The 17672-nt window shown below is 36.7% G+C and overlaps 1 pseudogene; it reads left to right on the top strand.

Annotated features, from left to right (window-relative positions):
- The window catches only part of LOC132650913 (zinc finger protein 431-like), a 66815-nt pseudogene that overhangs the window by 13239 nt on the left and 35904 nt on the right, over positions 1–17672 (top strand).

The raw sequence follows: 17672 nt of genomic DNA, 5'->3' as shown, positions 1-17672 counted from the left end.
AACACCAATTGTTCCAGAAGCCTTCTTCTTTCCATTGTATCTTTTTTGGCTTCTTTGTCAAATATCAAATTCATGTAGGAATGTGTGTTTATTTCTCTGTCTTTAATTTGATTCCATTGATCAACCTGTCAGTTTCTATGCCAATACCATGCAGTTTTTATTACCATTGCTTTGTATTATAGCTTGAAATTATGGAGTTTGATATCCTAAAAAGTTCTTTTATAATACAGAATTGTTTTAGCTATATTGCATTTCTTTTTTCCTATGAAGTTGATGGTTGCTCTTTCAAAGTCTATAAATAATTCTGTTAAAATTTTGTTAGGAATTGCTTTGAATCTATAGATTGTATTTGGTAATATGGCAACTTTTTACAATGTATGATCCATGAGTTTGGAAGATCTTACCATCTTTTGATACCGTCTTCAATTTCTTTCTTCAGGGATTTGAAGTTCTAGTGATACAGGCCTTCACTTGCTTGGTTGGAGATATACCAAAATATTTAATATTGTTTGGGGCTATTGTTCAGGATGTTGTTTTCCTAATTTCATTCTATTCCCATTTAATTTTTGTATATAGAAAGGTTATTGATTTTTTTTTTAGTAAATTTTGTTCTGAGCTGCTTTGTGGAAAGTTTTTCTCAACTGTAGGAGTTCTCTTGTAGAATTTATAGATTTACTTATGTATACTAATATATCATCATTATATAGTGATACTTTTACTTCTTCCTTTCCAATCTCTATCTCATTGATCATGTTCCATTGTCTTATTGTTCTGTCAAGGAATTTGGTGGAATTGCTTTGCTGCCTTTATTATGTTTAGGTTTGAACCCTGTGTCCCTGATCACTATAAATCTTTTAACATGAATGGGATGTTGGATTTTCTTCAAGGCCTTTTCACCATCTAATGAGATGATCATGTGTTTTTTCACTATCAATTTGTTTATAAGGTGGAATAAATTGATGGATTTTCATATGTTAAACAATCCCTGCATTGTTGTGCCCAATTCGAGAGACCCCAAAAGACCACTAGGAGTCAAGTCGGTTGCAAATCACATGAGGATCTTTATTCAAGCTTAAGTTCAGGCCACCAGTCTCCCCTGATGCAGCAGGTTAGAAAGTGAGGCCCCGAGTCTCAGGGAGGCAAAGTTTTTAAAGGGAAGAACAGTGAGCAGGGAATTCCAAGCCTTGCAGTGACAGGCAAGGGAAATTTTTGGGTGGGTAGGGTTCAGCGATCGAGATGTTCTTTAGGCAAATTGTTCCAAGCCATCTGGACAAACTGACAGATATCTGACCAATGCCTGCTGGGTAGAGTGGAGGACCTATTATCACATTCTTTGGCACTTATGACACCTGACACTGAGGATCCATCATTAACACTTTGTGTGACGTTTATGACAACCTGCAGGTTAGAGGGCTATGTGGCCCTTCTCAGAACCAAAAGGTGGGGGTGAAGTCACTCCAAGGTCAGTCAACTTAAGATAGAGTCTGAGAAACAAAATGGAGCCACCCCTGCCATCTTCAGTTTCTTCAGCATCACTGAGATGAAGGCTACTTCTTCTTGGTGGGTGACATTATTGATGTGCTTTTGGATTCAGTTTGTGAATATTATATTGAGTATTTTTACATCATTTTCACAAGGGAGATTGGTCTGAAATTATTTTTCTGTTGTGTCTTTATGTTATATAGTTATCAGGGTGACTGTGATCCAATAGAATGATTTTAGCAATGTTCCTTCTGCTTGTATTTTGTGGAATAGTTTAAGGAGTATATGTATTAGTTTTTCTTTGAAAGTGTGGTAGAATTCTGTGTCAAAACCCTCTGGTTCAGAGCTTTTTATTTTGTTTGGGATACTTTTAATGACTGCTTCTTTTTTCTTAGGGTATATAGGCCTTGTTTTGTTTTATTTAATTTTATTTTGTGGTGTTTGCTTGTTTGTTTTTGAAGTCAAAGTTTCTTTTAGTAGTCCTGTCTGTTCTGTAAGTAGGTATGTAGACCAGGCAGGCCTCAATGTATAAATCTACTTTAAAGTGTCTCTAGAGTGCTGGGATTAGTTGTGGTCTCACATATATAAGGTCCCTGGCCTTCTTTTTCATTGTCGTGTTATTACGTGATAGGCCTGGAATGTAGGTATCGTACATGTCAAACATATGCTCTTGTATTGATCTTCTTTATGATATTAATATTGCTTGAACTTTTTGAATTGTATGATTGCAGTACTTTTTATGCTTGTTCTGAAATTTTTTGAATGAATAAGACTATTTTGCGCGCACACACACACACACACACATATGAATAAATACCTCATGTGTGCCTGTTCCTCACAGTAATCAGAAGATGGCCTCAGAACTCATGAACTTGGAATAAAGATAGTTGTGAGCTCCTGTGGGAGGGCTATATCAAGGTAAGCCTTTAGGAGGCCCATAGGGAATAGTGAGTGAAGCTTCAGGAACTTAATGCACATAATTGTTGATCTACTAGGGACTCCTGGCTCACTAGTGAAATCTCAGAGGGATCCAAGGCTAGGATGGTGCTGCTTTTCCCTTCTTTATGGAAATCTCCTAAGTTGTGGAGTGGACCTTGCCACCCCACAACTCTCATATTTTCTTACAGTTGTACCAAACTGATTATTAATGTTAATTGAAGCTAGCGTGGAATGGTGTGATTGGGCTTTCAGTCATTTAAAGGCAGTTATACTAGATAATAAAGTTAGACCTGCAGCTTTCATTCTTGTCTCTAGAGTTTGATTACCAGGTTTCTTTGTGCACTCTGTCACCTATAACCCACCTACAGCATGGTTTCTGATCCCCACCTATGTAAGTACTGGCAATCAGGCCCAAATATTTGCAAGACCAACAAGACCTGTTCACTGCTGAGCCATCTCTCATGCCCTATGTTGCTTATTCTATTTATTTATTTATTTATTATTTAAATTTTGATTTTTTATATTAATTACAGTTTATTCACTTTGTATCCCAGCTGTAGCCCCCTCCTTCATTCTCTCCCAATACCACCCTCACTCCCTCCTCTTCTCCCATTCCCTTCTCCAAGTCCACTGATAGGGAAGTGAATTTCTATCTGACCCTAGCTTATCAGGTCTCATCAGGACTGGCTGCATTGTCCTCCTCTGTGACCTGGCAAGGCTGCTCCCCCTGAGGTTGGTGTGGTTAAAGAGCCCAACACTGACTTCATCTCAGAGACAGTCCCTATTCGTCTTGGATATTACGGAACCCACTTGGATACTGAGCTGTCATGGGCTATATCTGGGTAGAGGTTCTAGGTTATATCCATGAATGGTCCTTGGTTGGAGTATTCAGTCTCAGAAAAGACCCCTATGCCCAGATATTTTGGATCTGTTGCTCTTCTTGTGGAGCACGTGTCCTCTCCAGGTTCTACTATCTCCCCCCTCTTTCATAGGATTCCCTGCACTCTGCCCAAAATTTGGTTAAGAGTCTTTCAGAGGCCCTCTGTGATAGGCTATGATCCTGTTTCCTGTTTTCTCCTTCTTCCAATGTCCATCTCATTTTTCTTTCTGAGTGAGAATTGATCATCTTACCCAGGGTCCTCCTTTTTACTTAGCTTTAGTTATACAGGTTGTAGTATGTTTATCCTATATTTTATTTCTAGTATCCACTTATGAATGAGCATATACTGTATGTGTCATTCTGCTTCTGGGATACTTCATTCAGGATGATCTTTACTAGATCCCACAATTCGCCTGCAAATTTCAAATTTCCTTGTTTTTAATTGCCGAGTAGTATTCCATTGTGTAAATGTGCCATAATTTCTGTATCATTCTTCCATTAGGGGACATCTGAGTTGTTTCCAGGGTCTGGCTATTACAAATGAAGCTGCTATGAACATGGTTGAACAAATTTCCTTGGTGTGTACTTGAGCATATTTTGGTTACATGCCTAGGAGTGGTATAGCTGGATCTTGAGTTAGCGCTATTTCTAATTGTCTGAGAAAGTGCAGATTGATTTCCAAAGTGGTAGTACACGTTTACATTCCCACCAGCAATACAGGAAGGTTTGCCTTTCTCTGCATCCTCTCCAGCATGTGTTGTCAGTATTGTCACCTGAGTTTTTATCTTACCTATTCTGATGGGTGTAAGGTGAAATCTCAGGGTCATTTAGATTTGCATCTTTCTGATGACTATGGCTGTTAAGCATTTCTTTAAGTGTTTCTCTGCCATTCTATATTACTTTACAGAGAATTCTCTCTTTAGCTATATACCCCATTTTTTTATTTTATTTTTTTTATCAGTTACATTTTATTAACTCTGTATCCCAGCCGTGTCCCGATCCCTCATTCCCTCCCAGTCCCTCCCTCCCTCCCTCCCTCATCTCCACCGTGCCCCTTTCCAAGTCCACTGATGGGGGGACCTCCTCCCCATTCATCTGATCCTGTTTTATCAGGTATCTTCAGGACTGGCTGCAAAGCCCTCCTCTGTGGCCTAACAGGACTGCTCCTCCCTTCGGGGGTGGGGAGACCAAAGAGCCAGTCATCGAGTTCCTGTTAGAAATAGTCCCTGTTCCCCTCACTTTGGGAAACCAATTGGTTACTGAGCTACCACAGGCTACATCTGAGTGGAGGTTCTAGGTTATATCCATACATGGTCCTTGGTTGAATGTCAGTCTCAGAAAAGACCCTGTGCCCAGATATATTTGGTCCTTGTGGAGCTCCTATCCTTTCCCCATCAGACTAACTCCCCTTCTTTCTTATGATTCCCTGTACTCTGCCAAAGGTTTGGTCATGAGTCTTTGCTTTGAAAACACTGCTAGTTAGAGTCTTTCAGATGCGCTCAGTAGACTCCTGTCATACGTTCAATGCACATCCCATCTGTCTTTCTAAATGAGGATTGATCATCTTACCCCATGTCCGCTCAATTGATTATCTTTTTTAGGTGTATAGATTTCATTATGTTTATCATATCTTATAGGTCTATATAAGTGAGTATATCCCATGTTTGTCTTTCTCCTTCTGGGATATTTCACTCAGAATGATCTTTTCTAGATCCCACCATTTGCCTGCAAATTTCATGATTTCCTCCTTTTTGATTGCTGAGTAGTATTCCATTGTATAAAAATACCACAATTTCTGTACCCATTCCACCGTTGATGGACATCTGGGTTGTTTCCAGGTTCTGGCTATTACAAATAGAGCTGCTATAAACATGGTTGAGCAAGTGTCCTTTTTGTGTACTTGAACAAACTTTGGGTATATACCTAGCAGTGGTATAGCTGGGTCTGGAGGAAGCACTATTCCTATTTGTCTTAGAAAGTGCCAGATAGCTTTCCAGAGTGGTTGTACCAGTTTACATTCCCACCAGCAGTGGAGCAGGGTTCCCCTTTCTCCACAACCTCTCCAGCATGTGTTATCGCTTGAGTTTTTCATCTTGGCCATTCTGATGGGTGTAAGGTGTTATCTCAGGGTCGTTTTGATTTGCATTTCCCTGATGGCTAATGAGGATGAGCATTTCTTTAAGTGTTTTTCTGCCATTCGATATTCCTCTGTCGAGAATTCTCTGTTTAGCTCTGTTCCCCATCCAGATATAGAGGTGGTGAAGATCCTTTCCCAGTCTGAAGGCTGTCATTTTGTTCTGAATACTGTGTTCTTTGCTTTACAGAACATTTTCAGTTTCATAAGAGCCCATTTATTGATTGTTGATCTTAGAGCCTGTGCTGTTGGTGTTCTGTTCAGGAAGTACTCTCCTGTGCCAATGAGTTCTAGGCTCTTCCCCACTTTTTCTTCTAATCAATTTAGTGTGTCTGTTTTTATGTTGAATCGTTGATCCACTTGGGCTTTAGTTTTGTGCAGGGTGATAAATATGGATTTATTTGCATTTTTCTACATGTAGACATCCAGTTAGACTGCCACCATTTGTTGAAGATGTTGTCCTCTTTCCATTGTATTATTTTGGCTTCTTTATCAAAAATCAAGTATCTGTAGGTGTGTAGATTTATTTATGCATCTTCCATTTGGTTCCATTGATCCACCATTCTATGTCAGTACCATGCAGTTTTTATTACTATTGCTCTGTCGTACAGCTGGAGAATCAGGTGTCTTATTGCTCTAGCTAGGACTTCAAGAAAACAGAGGATACAGATAACTTCACAACGAAAAAAAAAGAAAACAAGCAACGAATCACAGTAACACCACCAACTCCACAAGAAAAGGAACTAACATTTATTTATTTATTTCTAATAATTTAACTCAACTTCGTATGCATTGGTGTAAGGGTGTCAGATTGATTGAATTGGTGTTTCAGAGAGCTATGAGCTGTCATGTGGGTGCTAGTTATTGAACCTGGGTCCTCTGAAAGAACACACAGTGTTCCTAACCACTAAGCCATAGCTCCAGCCCCTTATGTTGCCTCTCTGTGATCAACATTTACATTGCTCATATTTTCATCTGTCTCTTTGTAATTGTTCAAACATATGTTTCATTTTAGAAATATTGAATGAATGTTACAGTTTAAAATGAGGCATTTCAGGTTTCTAGACATGTATACAAAACTGGAGAGAATGTATAAATCTTTGTAAAAACTTGAGAAAGAGCTCTATCTTTTTTTGTTTGATTGATTAAATTTTGCAGAATTTTCATTCTTATTATATACCCCTGACTGTCCTGGAACTTATTGCTTAGACCAGTCTAGCATGCAATTCTATGTGATACACCTGTGACACTCTCTTGAGTGTTTCAGGAATAAAAGGCATGAGAAAATACACCCAGCTTACCTTTTGTTATTATAGTTAGGACTTGTTTATACCATGTCTCTGATGTAGGCTCATTACTGTTTATCATCACTTTATTCTCTCGCTTTCTTCATGTCTGTTTATTGGCATTTCTCCTGCAAGTCTACATCCTAATTAAGGGATGAAGAAATTAGAGAGGTAAATCTCACTTTTCAGTTTCCTTCTAAAAGGAGTTGGTGAATATATCAGCACTTGCGTGTCAGAAAATAAGTGGGAAAAAACAGAGTTATGTGACTATGTTGTAAATGAAGTATACATTTCCAGTGTTGTCAGTTTAATGCTTTCTATTGTGCACTTGTGTCACTATTTTAGACTGCTTTGACATACAATCATGTGCATGTGAACTTTACTCAAGAAGAGTGGGCTCTGCTGGATTCTTCCCAGAGGAATCTCTACAAAGATGTGATGCTGGAGACCTACAGGAACCTCACTGCTATAGGTATGGCAGTGAATTTTCTTTGCTTATTAAAATATGGGGGAAACTCCTTATTCATTATTGATGCACTTCTATAATTTCTCTTGACGATGAGGAAGAATGAGGTAAATGTTTCTTTGATTGACCATAGATCATGACCTAAATTTTGCCTTATTTTCAATAATAAATAATACATTTTCTGGTACTTTCTTAGGCTACAATTGGGAAGATCAGAATATTGAAGACCATTGTCAAAGTTCTAGAAGATACGCAAGGTAATTTTCATGTGTAAACTGATTTGGATATGGTTTTGAGAAAATTTTAATATGTCCTAGAAGTTTGAAAGAAAAAGAACAGTGTAAATGAACTGCTTTAAATGTATATATTGATGATTATTATCTTGTTGCCAAACTAAGTACATTCATGTTAGGTATTTGATGTGTGTTTTCAAGGCACCCCTCTAAGAAAGAACATAAGGAAACTATACCTTACCCAAGATCCATTTAAATCATACCCGCATTAGAGCTACGCAGTAGAACTGCAGTTTGTTTAGTCTCTTACAACTCAGTTATTGCAAAAGGTATTCAGAAAATAGGTGATGAAAGTATGTCCAAAACATACTCAGCAAATAGTCCATACTAAAGCTAGGGTTACTCATATACTTGTAGTAATATTGCTAAGTTTTTTGATTAGGGCAATTTTATAGAGTCAAGAATGTTGTGAAAAACCATAATCCCTATAGCACATGTGTATGATGAACAGAAATCAAATGTGTGAATGCAACATGAAACCATGTCATTTATTATTCTTCTTTTAATAGGTATATCATAGATAACATTAAATACAAATCATGTTAGCATGTGGCTATTGAAAGAAGCAATGTACCTCCTAGAACAACTAAAAGATATAATAGTCCCCATTTTGAGTAGATTTTTAAACAGTTATACCTGTTATGCTTTATATGAGACATTCATACCTGCCAGCAGTACAAATAATGACACAGAGGTATTTCAATAAAGCTTAGGCAATTTAGTTGGGCAGATCACAAACCCTCTATCTCCCTTATCAAAAAAAAAAACCTAGCATGGTGTCCTGCTACAAGGCCAACTCTACCTCTTTGTTTCAGTTCATGTCTATGTTAACCTCAGTGTCTTGCTGTGAATCGCCTGTTTTTTGCTCTCTTCTTTCTAGCAAACCTCTCTCAGAAGTTCTGCCCCCCATTTTGTGCCCTGCTATCAGTTGTTAGCTCTGTAATATTTCCAATAGACAAGTAAAAACGGTGAAATATTTGCAAAATATATGACAGATGATGGGCCATAGAAAGAACAGTACTAAGATCTGACCAGAACTTAGCTCTCTGTACTGGCTCAGGAATCGTCATTCACATATACTGACACACTTACACACAATATACCCCAACATCAATTAATTGGTTATTCAACCTCATTAGGAATACTTAGAAACTCGTACTGCAGAAAATACAAGTTTTAAGAATGTGGAAATTCTTCTCTTTGTCCCAGTTATCTTTGCAAATTTAGCACAGCACATAGTATGGGTAAATTATGAAGCCAGTCAGTGTGTTTTAGCTCTGAGATCTTGTAGTTTTTTATAAATATGTGCTGAACCATCTTCTAGAAGATAAATCTAATATAAATGTAAGCCAGGCAGCAAATATTTTTACAGGTATTTGCAAATATGCAAAACAACCCATAGTAAAGGAGAACACCGTGAATGTAAAAAGTGATGAAACCTCAATTCCTCCATACCTTTACACCAAATTGAAAAATTAATTGACATGGAGAAAAAGATTGATCAGTGTAATAAGTGTGGTAAAGCTTTCTTATATGGCAATTATTTTTGCAGGTATGAAAACAGTCATAGTGGAGAGAAACCCTCTGAAGATATTCAATGTGCTGAAGCCTTTGCACATCACCATACATATAAAAGAATGCATACTGGTGAGGAGCTCTATGAATTTAACCAATATGGTAAACACTGTGCATATAATAGTGATCTTAAAATGTATGAAAGAATTCATGTTGGACAGAAATCCCACAAATGTAATCAATGTGATGAAGCCTTTGCAAACAAGAGTTGGATCCTAAAACATAAAAGAACCCATACTGGAGAGAAATCTCATGAATGTACTCATTGTGGTAAAGCCTTTGCACGGTACAGTACTCTGCTGATACATAAAAGAACTCACACTGGAGAGAAACCTTATGAATGTAACCATTGTGGTAAAGCCTATGCAAATAATTGTACTCTATTACTACATTAAAGAACACATACTGGAGAGAAACCTTATGAATGTCACGAATGTGGTAAAGCCTTTGCAAATAACAGTGCCCTCCTAATACATAAAAGGACACACCCTGGTGAGAAACCTTATGAATGTAACCAATGTGGTAAAGCCTTTGCACATAAGGGTAGTCTCCTAACACATAAAAGAACACACACTGGAAAGAAACCTTATGAATGTAACCAATGTGGTAAAGCCTTTGCACAGAACAGTCATCTGGTAGTACATAAAAGAATTCACACTAGAGAGAAATCTTATGAATGTATTTAAATGTATGCATTTCAGAGTAGTCTCTGAAAACAAAAGAACACACCCTGGAGAAACACTCTGTCTGTACGGCCTCAGGGACATGTGGTTAAAGTCAGGTTAACTGTTATCTCTCGTCAGTGTCCTAGGACACAAAATGAGGGCCTGAAACCATCCAGGTTTCAGAAAGAGGCTGGTAGGCATGAAGGCACAGGCTTGTAATTCCAGGACAGGAAGCTGAGGGAGGATGTGAGCTCCAGATCACACTGGGCTTCATGTTTGTTTCCAACTTCTTGTCCCACCAAAAGCCAGAGAACTGGCCTGAAGATGGCTCAGTGGTTAAGACACCTGCTGCTCTTGCAGAGGACTGGGATGGACTCCCAGCACCTTTATCAGGTGGCTCACAATCACCTTTAGCTCTTGGGTATCTCTTACCCTCTTCTGTTCTTTGCCAGGCATGCATACCCCCACACCCAAAGATAAATAAAATAAATCTACTCAAAAATTCAGAAGGACAGACTGAAAGATAGATAGAGCAGTGGACACACCATGTGCTCACCCTGCACTGGGTACTACTGAATCTGCCTAAGATCCCACACTGTGCCAGCCAGGATGCTGTGCCCAGTGACCTGTTGCAGCTCCTGCTAAGCCTATAGCCGAGTACATCCTCTTTTGCTACTTGCTCTGTTCATCATTGAGCACTAATTTACCTGCTTCCTTTCCTTCTTTCCTCCTTTCTTTTTTTCTTCCTTTCTTTCTTTCTTTCTTTCTTTCTTTCTTTCCTTCCTTCCTTCCTTCCTTCCTTCCTTCCTTCCTTCCTTTCTGAGACAGGATCTCAAATAGCTTGGCTGCCCTCAAGCTCAGTCTGTAACTGAGGGTGACCACAAGCATGTATTGTCACTTGAGTTTTTTATCTTAGCCACTCTGATGGGTATAAGGGAAAATCTCAGGGTCACTTTGGTTTGCATCTTCCTGATGACTAGGGCTGTTGAGCATTTCTTTAAGTGTTTCTCTGCCATTCTATATTCTCCTACAAATAATTTTCTGTTTATCCCATTTTTAAAATAGGATTACCTTTGACTTTAAAACTTTGTTTTGAACAATTTTTGAACCATGTGTGTTTGGAAGAAATAACAGATTTTCAAACCATGTGTCTGTGTATATATGGGTGTACTAGATATATGATATAGATGATAGACAAATGATTGCTGTAAGATAGAAGGTAGAAAACTGTAACAATATGTGTGCAACAATAGGAGGAATACTTGTATAAAATATAGTGCTAGGATAGGGTCAAACAGAAGGTGAGAAGGACCTTCCCATCTGTGGAGTAGGGGAGAGGCATAGGGGGAGAAGATGGAAGGAGGGTGGGATTGGAAAGAGATGAGAGAGGGGATCACAGCCATGATACAATTTGAATAAATTGTACTAAATGATAATAATAAAAAGAATATTTAAAAAATTGTAATGTAAAAAAAGCATCGTGAAATTTATATTCTTCTCCAAAGATTATCAGTTCCTAAAACTTTTAACCTATTAAAAGTCCACGTGAAAAAAGGCAGAATGCAAAATCATTAAGGCTGTGAACCTTAGAGTCTAACACATGCGAAAAATACAGCATATTTTAAAGATGAATGTGCTTTACTCGGGTACAGTCAGAAAGCTTCATGCACAGAGAAATCAGAAAGCTTTGAAGAGTGGAGAGGACTATACCTGTTTATTAATATATAGTAAATTTTATATATTAATCCTAGAGACACAAAGAATTTTGACTGAAGAGATACTCTGTCAATTTCATAATAAAATATGTATATATTGAATACTTAATAATCATGGAAAAATCATATAAAGTTAGAATGCCTGTCTTTAAAATGATTGTATTTTGATGATACTAATAATTTTTGACTCTTCCAAAGTGTGTAATTGCATTAATACATATACTTAAACAGTCAAGCCTAGATACAACCAGATGGTTAGAGGCCAGCCTAAGAACACAGGAAACAAAAACCATAACATCATGGTGTACCAGAATCTCTGAAATTCCACGGATGTTCTATTGCAGAAGGAACACAGGAAAATTATATGAAATCTGTAATGATGCACTGATTCAAGGCACATAAAAAGGAAAGGAAAAAATGGAGGCCATGTTGGCCACCCAGGAATCCATATTGAGATAAAGGAAATGGTGCAAGACAAGAAAATGAAATTAGAATCAATAAAGAAAATACAAACAGAATACCCTGAAGTTGAAGAACTTAGTGAAGAAATCAGGAACTAAGAAGGTAAGCATCACCAACAGAATACAAGAGATAGAGAAGAGAATCTCAGATGCTGAAGATACAATTACAGAAATCGACACATCTCTCAAAGAAACATAATATCAGAAAAATTCTTTTCAAAAACACCCAGGTAATCAAGAACACCATGAAAGGAAGAAATTTAAGAATAATACAAATAGATGAAAAAGAAAATTCCAGGCTCCAAAGCCCAGAAAATATTTTCAAGAAAATTATAGGAAAAAAAATCTCCAACTTTAAGAAAGAGATGTCCTTAAACATAAAAGAGGCCTACAGAACACAAAACTGACTAGACCAGAAAAGAAATTCCTCTTGCCATATAATAATCAAAACACTAAATCTAAAGAACAAAGACAGACTTATAAGTGGCAAGGGGAAAATGCCAAGAAACATATAAATGCAGATCTATCAGAATCAAACCAGACTTTTCAAAACAGAGACACTACCAACCTTATTTGCTTAGGTCACAGTCACCCTGATACCTAAATCACACAAAAACCCTAAAAAGAAAGAGTACTTTAGATCAATCTTGCTTAAGAACATTGATGAAAGAATATTCAACAAAATACAAATGGAATTCAAGAACATATGAAAGATATCATCCATCATGACCAAGTAGGGATCATCACATGCATGCAGGGGTGGTTCAATATACAGAAATCCATCAATGTAATCAACCATACAAACAAACAAACTGAAAGAAAAAAAAATAAGTAAAAACACTATCATCTCCATAGATTCTGAAAATGCATTTGACAAAATCCAACACCCCTTTATGTTTAAAGTTTTGGAGAGATCAGTGATACTAGGCACAAAAGATAGTAAAAGCAATATACAGCAAGCCTATAGCCAACATCCAAACTAAATGGAATCCCACTGAAATCAGGGACAACGCAAGCCTGCCCATTCTTCCACTATCTCTTCAACATAGTACTTGTAGTCCTAGTTAGAGCAATAAGACAACTAAAGTAAATCAAGGCAATGCAAATCAGAAAGGAACAAGTTAAACTATCACTATTCCCAGATGATATGATGGTATGCACTAGAAACCCTAAAATTCTACCAGAGAACTTTTTCAACTGATAAACACTTTGAGGCAAGTGGCTGTATATAAAATTAACTCAAAAAATCTGAAGGCTTCCTGTATACAAGAGACAAACTGGCTGATAAAAAAATTTTGGAAATACCACCCTTCACAATAGCCATAAATAACATAGAGTACCTTGGTAAAACTCTAACCACACAAGTGAAAGATCTCTATGAAAAATCTTCAAGTCTCTGATAAAGAAAGAAATTAAAGAAGAAATCAGAAGGTTGGAAACATCTCCCATGCTAATATCAGTAAGATTAACAGTGAAACTGGCCATCCTGTTAAAAGCAATCTACAGATTCAATGCAATTCCAATCAAATACCAAGAGAGTTCTTTAAAGACCTTGAAAGAAAAATTATCAGTTTCATATGAAAGAACAACAACAACAAAACAGAATATCTAAAACCACCCTGTACCATAAAATATCTTCTGGAGGTATCTCCATCCCTGATGTGAAGCTGTATTATAGAACAACAGTAATAAAAATAGCTTAGTACTGGCATAGAAACAGACTAAAGGCTCAATGGAATCAAATTAAAGACCCAGAAATGAACCCACACACCTACAGATACTTGATTTTTTTGACCATCAAGCCTAAACCATACAATGAAAAAAAAAAAAAGACACCATCTTCAACAAATGGTGTTGGTCTAACGAGATGTCTACAGGTAGAAAATGCAAATAAACCCGTATATCACCCTACACAAAAGTAAAGTTCAAGTAGATCGAAGACCTACAATAACCCTCAATACCAGTTCTCTCTACATCCTATGAGAGAACCTCAACTGTTATTGAGCCTAATCTTAGGGGTTTCTATATAGTCACAACTGTTCTGATAAAAATAGTGTCTGTTGTGCTCAGAGAATAGTACTAAATAATAAGTATTGATAGTTTATCTGAGGCCAAAGTACATGCTCCCTAAACCAACAATGCTAGGCATAAACTTTATAGATTTCCATGTGAAACATTTATTATGTGGCCCCGCAGTTCCACTTCTGTGAATTAAAGCTTATACAGTAATTGTGATCCATATATGCTTTTAAGCACTTATAGAAATTAACTCAATCTTTGCAATAAGTCTAGGAGGTAAATATTGCTAGCCACTATTACTCTGTTTTATAAATGCATTAACAGAACAAATATGCTAACCTGTCTAAGTTCAGAAGTATTCAGAGGCAAAACTAGAAATCAAGTTTAGACCACATGGATTCAACCCACACTTTCAACCTCCCTAGACATAAACTTTATATATTTTAAATGATAATCAGACACTTCCATAAACCTTAATGCTATTGTGTAACATATATTATATCAAAAGTATCAAATATTCAATTAGTACAGGGTGCATAAAGGGAAAGATACTATGACCTTGTTTCATAAAAAGTAAAGTAACAATACACATCAATGTACATGCAAATAAATACAAAACATATCTGTGAATGAACATATATAAGAATGCATATAAAAACTCAGGATCTTCTTAGAGTCAGCAAGTATAATGTATACCACTTTATCTCCACTAAGCTAGCCATGGCAATAAAAGAACAACAAGGCAGGAATTCTAGGAAAAGCAGAGTGTGTAATCTTGACTCCTTAGAAGGAGAGTAAGGCCCCAGGTTGAGGCTTACTTATCAACCATTATCAACTACTCATACAATTTCTTTGAGTCCTTTAACAATGTCTTCAATAGTTTCAAACCTCATCACCACAAGTACAGAGTGATTTTATCATTTGATTTCATTAGAATTATATATGTAACAATGTTTCTCAGTTTTTTGGATACGATCAAGTACAGAATTATACATTTAAATAGTTACTACAATGAATCTATGTACTAAAAGAATAAAAGATTTCTTTGTTTTGGCCTTTGAATTAAATACTTTGATGACCAACTATTCTGTTTAATCATTACAAGATATATATATATATATATATATATATATATATATATATATATAAGGCTGGCCATTATTAATCTGCAAATAACCTGAGCATCAATGAGCTTACCGTTTATACTCAGCATGCTTCTCTATGGGAGGAGAGAAACACTTCTTCCTGGCTAGGGTGTGGGACAGAAAGAGGCAACTTTCAGATTTCCTGGTGGGTACATGAACATTTCTTGTTGTTGTAAAATGGTCAAGAAACATCTCATGAACTGGAAAATATTCCTACTATCCAACCAAACAGTTCAACTCTACTTTTTCTATCTGGTCCACAGATAGAAAACCACCAGTACTTAAGAAATGTGAAAAATATTCCTGTAACATCGCTGTACTGGTGGTGGTGGGAGCATGCTAGGGGAAAGGGTGGATTAAACAGGAAACAATATATATATATATATATATATATATATATATATATTACAGGCTTGAATATATATATACATATATATATATGAGAAAACCTTGATGATAAAAACCTTGATGTTACCTGTCATTAATGGAATATTCAAGCCTGTAATTCAAGGGAGTAAAAGTGAAAGGATAGGTCAATTTTCCAAAGTTTCAAAATTGCAACTTATCTATACTATCTATAATATAAGGGCTATCTATAATCAGCCTTTAATCTAGGTGCATCTAGACTCAATTTTTTAAAATCTTTATCAACTAACTTAATGCGTATAGAATAATCATTATTTTTTCAGATTAAAATCAAAAGAAGAAATATTACATCAATTAAAATGTAAATTCATTATTTTATAAAGATTACTTTTCCCTTAAAAATAGAAACTATGATGCTTGTTTAGCTGAACTATGATCTGTTCATGAAAGCTGTGAGAATGTTTCCAGATAACATCAAGGTTTTCTCAAAGTTGGGACAATGGGTGGCAAACAGGTACAAAACAAAAGATGACCCATCCTATTCCACTGTTTATAAATCCCTTCTTGTGATAATTTTGTTATAGCCCAGTTTGTGCTGTTAAGAGTAGAGAAAGGGATCTGGAGCTACAGCCCAGTGACAACACTCTTGCCTGATATACAGAGGCCCTGGGTCCAATCCCAAGTACTTCCACAAAACAAAGAGTAGGGAATGAAATATCTCCTCAGACATATTTCCACCATCAGTCATCCAAAAATCAAACTGATCTTTGGCCAGAATATGAAATACAGGAAAGGAACCTTAGAGAAACCTGACAATAATGGAATTATCTGCTGGCCCTTTTGTAGTGTGTAGATACTGTCAGACATGTTGAAACATGACTTATATCATGTAGTAGCAGACAATAAAATAAGTAAGATAATATCCCTTTAAGAGACCACATCCTGGAAAGGAGTAAGCAATACCTAACAAACTGTGAAACTGACTTAAAAGTTATTCTCTTGGGGATGGAGGGATGGCTCAGAGGTTAAAAGCACTGGCTTCTCTTCCAGGTGGACCCAGGTTCAACTCCCAGCACCTACATGGCAGCTTGCAACTGTCTGTGACTCCTAGATCTAACACCATCACACAGACATACATACAGGCAAAACACCAGTGCACATGAAAATAAAAATAAATTTAAAAAAAAGTTATTCTCTGGCTTCATCACATATACATTTTCACCATTTAGAAAATCTTACTTCAGTGTTCCAGCCTTGCTTCAGCACTTCTCAGAAAATAAAGAGAAGGTTATTTGGTTCAGGGAGACCTGGGCCAAAATAGTAAAGAAATGTATTATTCTAAGAGAGCACTGAATAAATAGAACTGAAGCCCTGAGGTCAAGCCAACCTTTCCCAAGCAGGGGATTTCCTTACACTGTCAAATTTAGAGGACTGGAGTTTCCTGTTATTAAACCAGGAAATGCCTGTACTGGTCCTTAGAAACAAATTTACTGTGACAAGCTCTAAAGAGATAGACAGCACACTTAAGATTTTGCAAAAACATACTCTTTCAATAAGACAGAAAAGAATTATACATATAATATATACCAGGAATATACACCAGGAATGCCTAACAGACCACACAGTTGAATTGAAAGTAAGTAGAAAAGCAGAGTGAGCAGAGCTCAATGGCACAGCACACCCTTATTAAGGCAACAGAGCCATCTCAGAACCAAAGGAAAGAATGGAAGAAGGTAAGGAATGGAAAGCAGTTAAGGAAAGATTTTAACCACAAAAACATAAGAATTTAAGGGCTGAGCAGAATGGGTCAGTCAAAATCCAAGTCTACACAGAGATACAGTCAAATGTGAGTGAAAAGGTGATACAACTTGCTAAGAGAGAAAAAAAGAAGACTAGGCCACCAGTCTGCAATGAAAGGCATTAACCCCTTTTCCAGTAAAACCACTTGTAGCTGAGAAGGAATAGCAAGGCTCTAAAACTCTTTAGCAGCCATTCCCTAGACTTCAACACTAAAACACACTGTTTTACTTCCTGAAAGCTAATTCTGGTGGACATGATACCTATTTCTCTTAATTCTACTTACAGAATACAAAGCAAAATATTCTATTTTTTTTGAAATACTGAATATTAGATTAAGTTCTGTGCTTTTCTTTCCAAAGGTAGAATGTACACCTTATGAAACTAAAACCTGTTTACTTATGTCACTTTATTCACTGTTTTTCTATGGTTCAACAGTTTTCTTGGTT

The sequence above is a fragment of the Meriones unguiculatus genome, assembly GCF_030254825.1.
Source record: "Meriones unguiculatus strain TT.TT164.6M chromosome 13 unlocalized genomic scaffold, Bangor_MerUng_6.1 Chr13_unordered_Scaffold_34, whole genome shotgun sequence".
Taxonomy (NCBI): Eukaryota; Metazoa; Chordata; class Mammalia; order Rodentia; family Muridae; genus Meriones; species Meriones unguiculatus.
The sequence above is the reverse complement of the archived record's forward strand: the minus strand, read 5'-3'. Positions and strand labels throughout refer to the sequence as shown.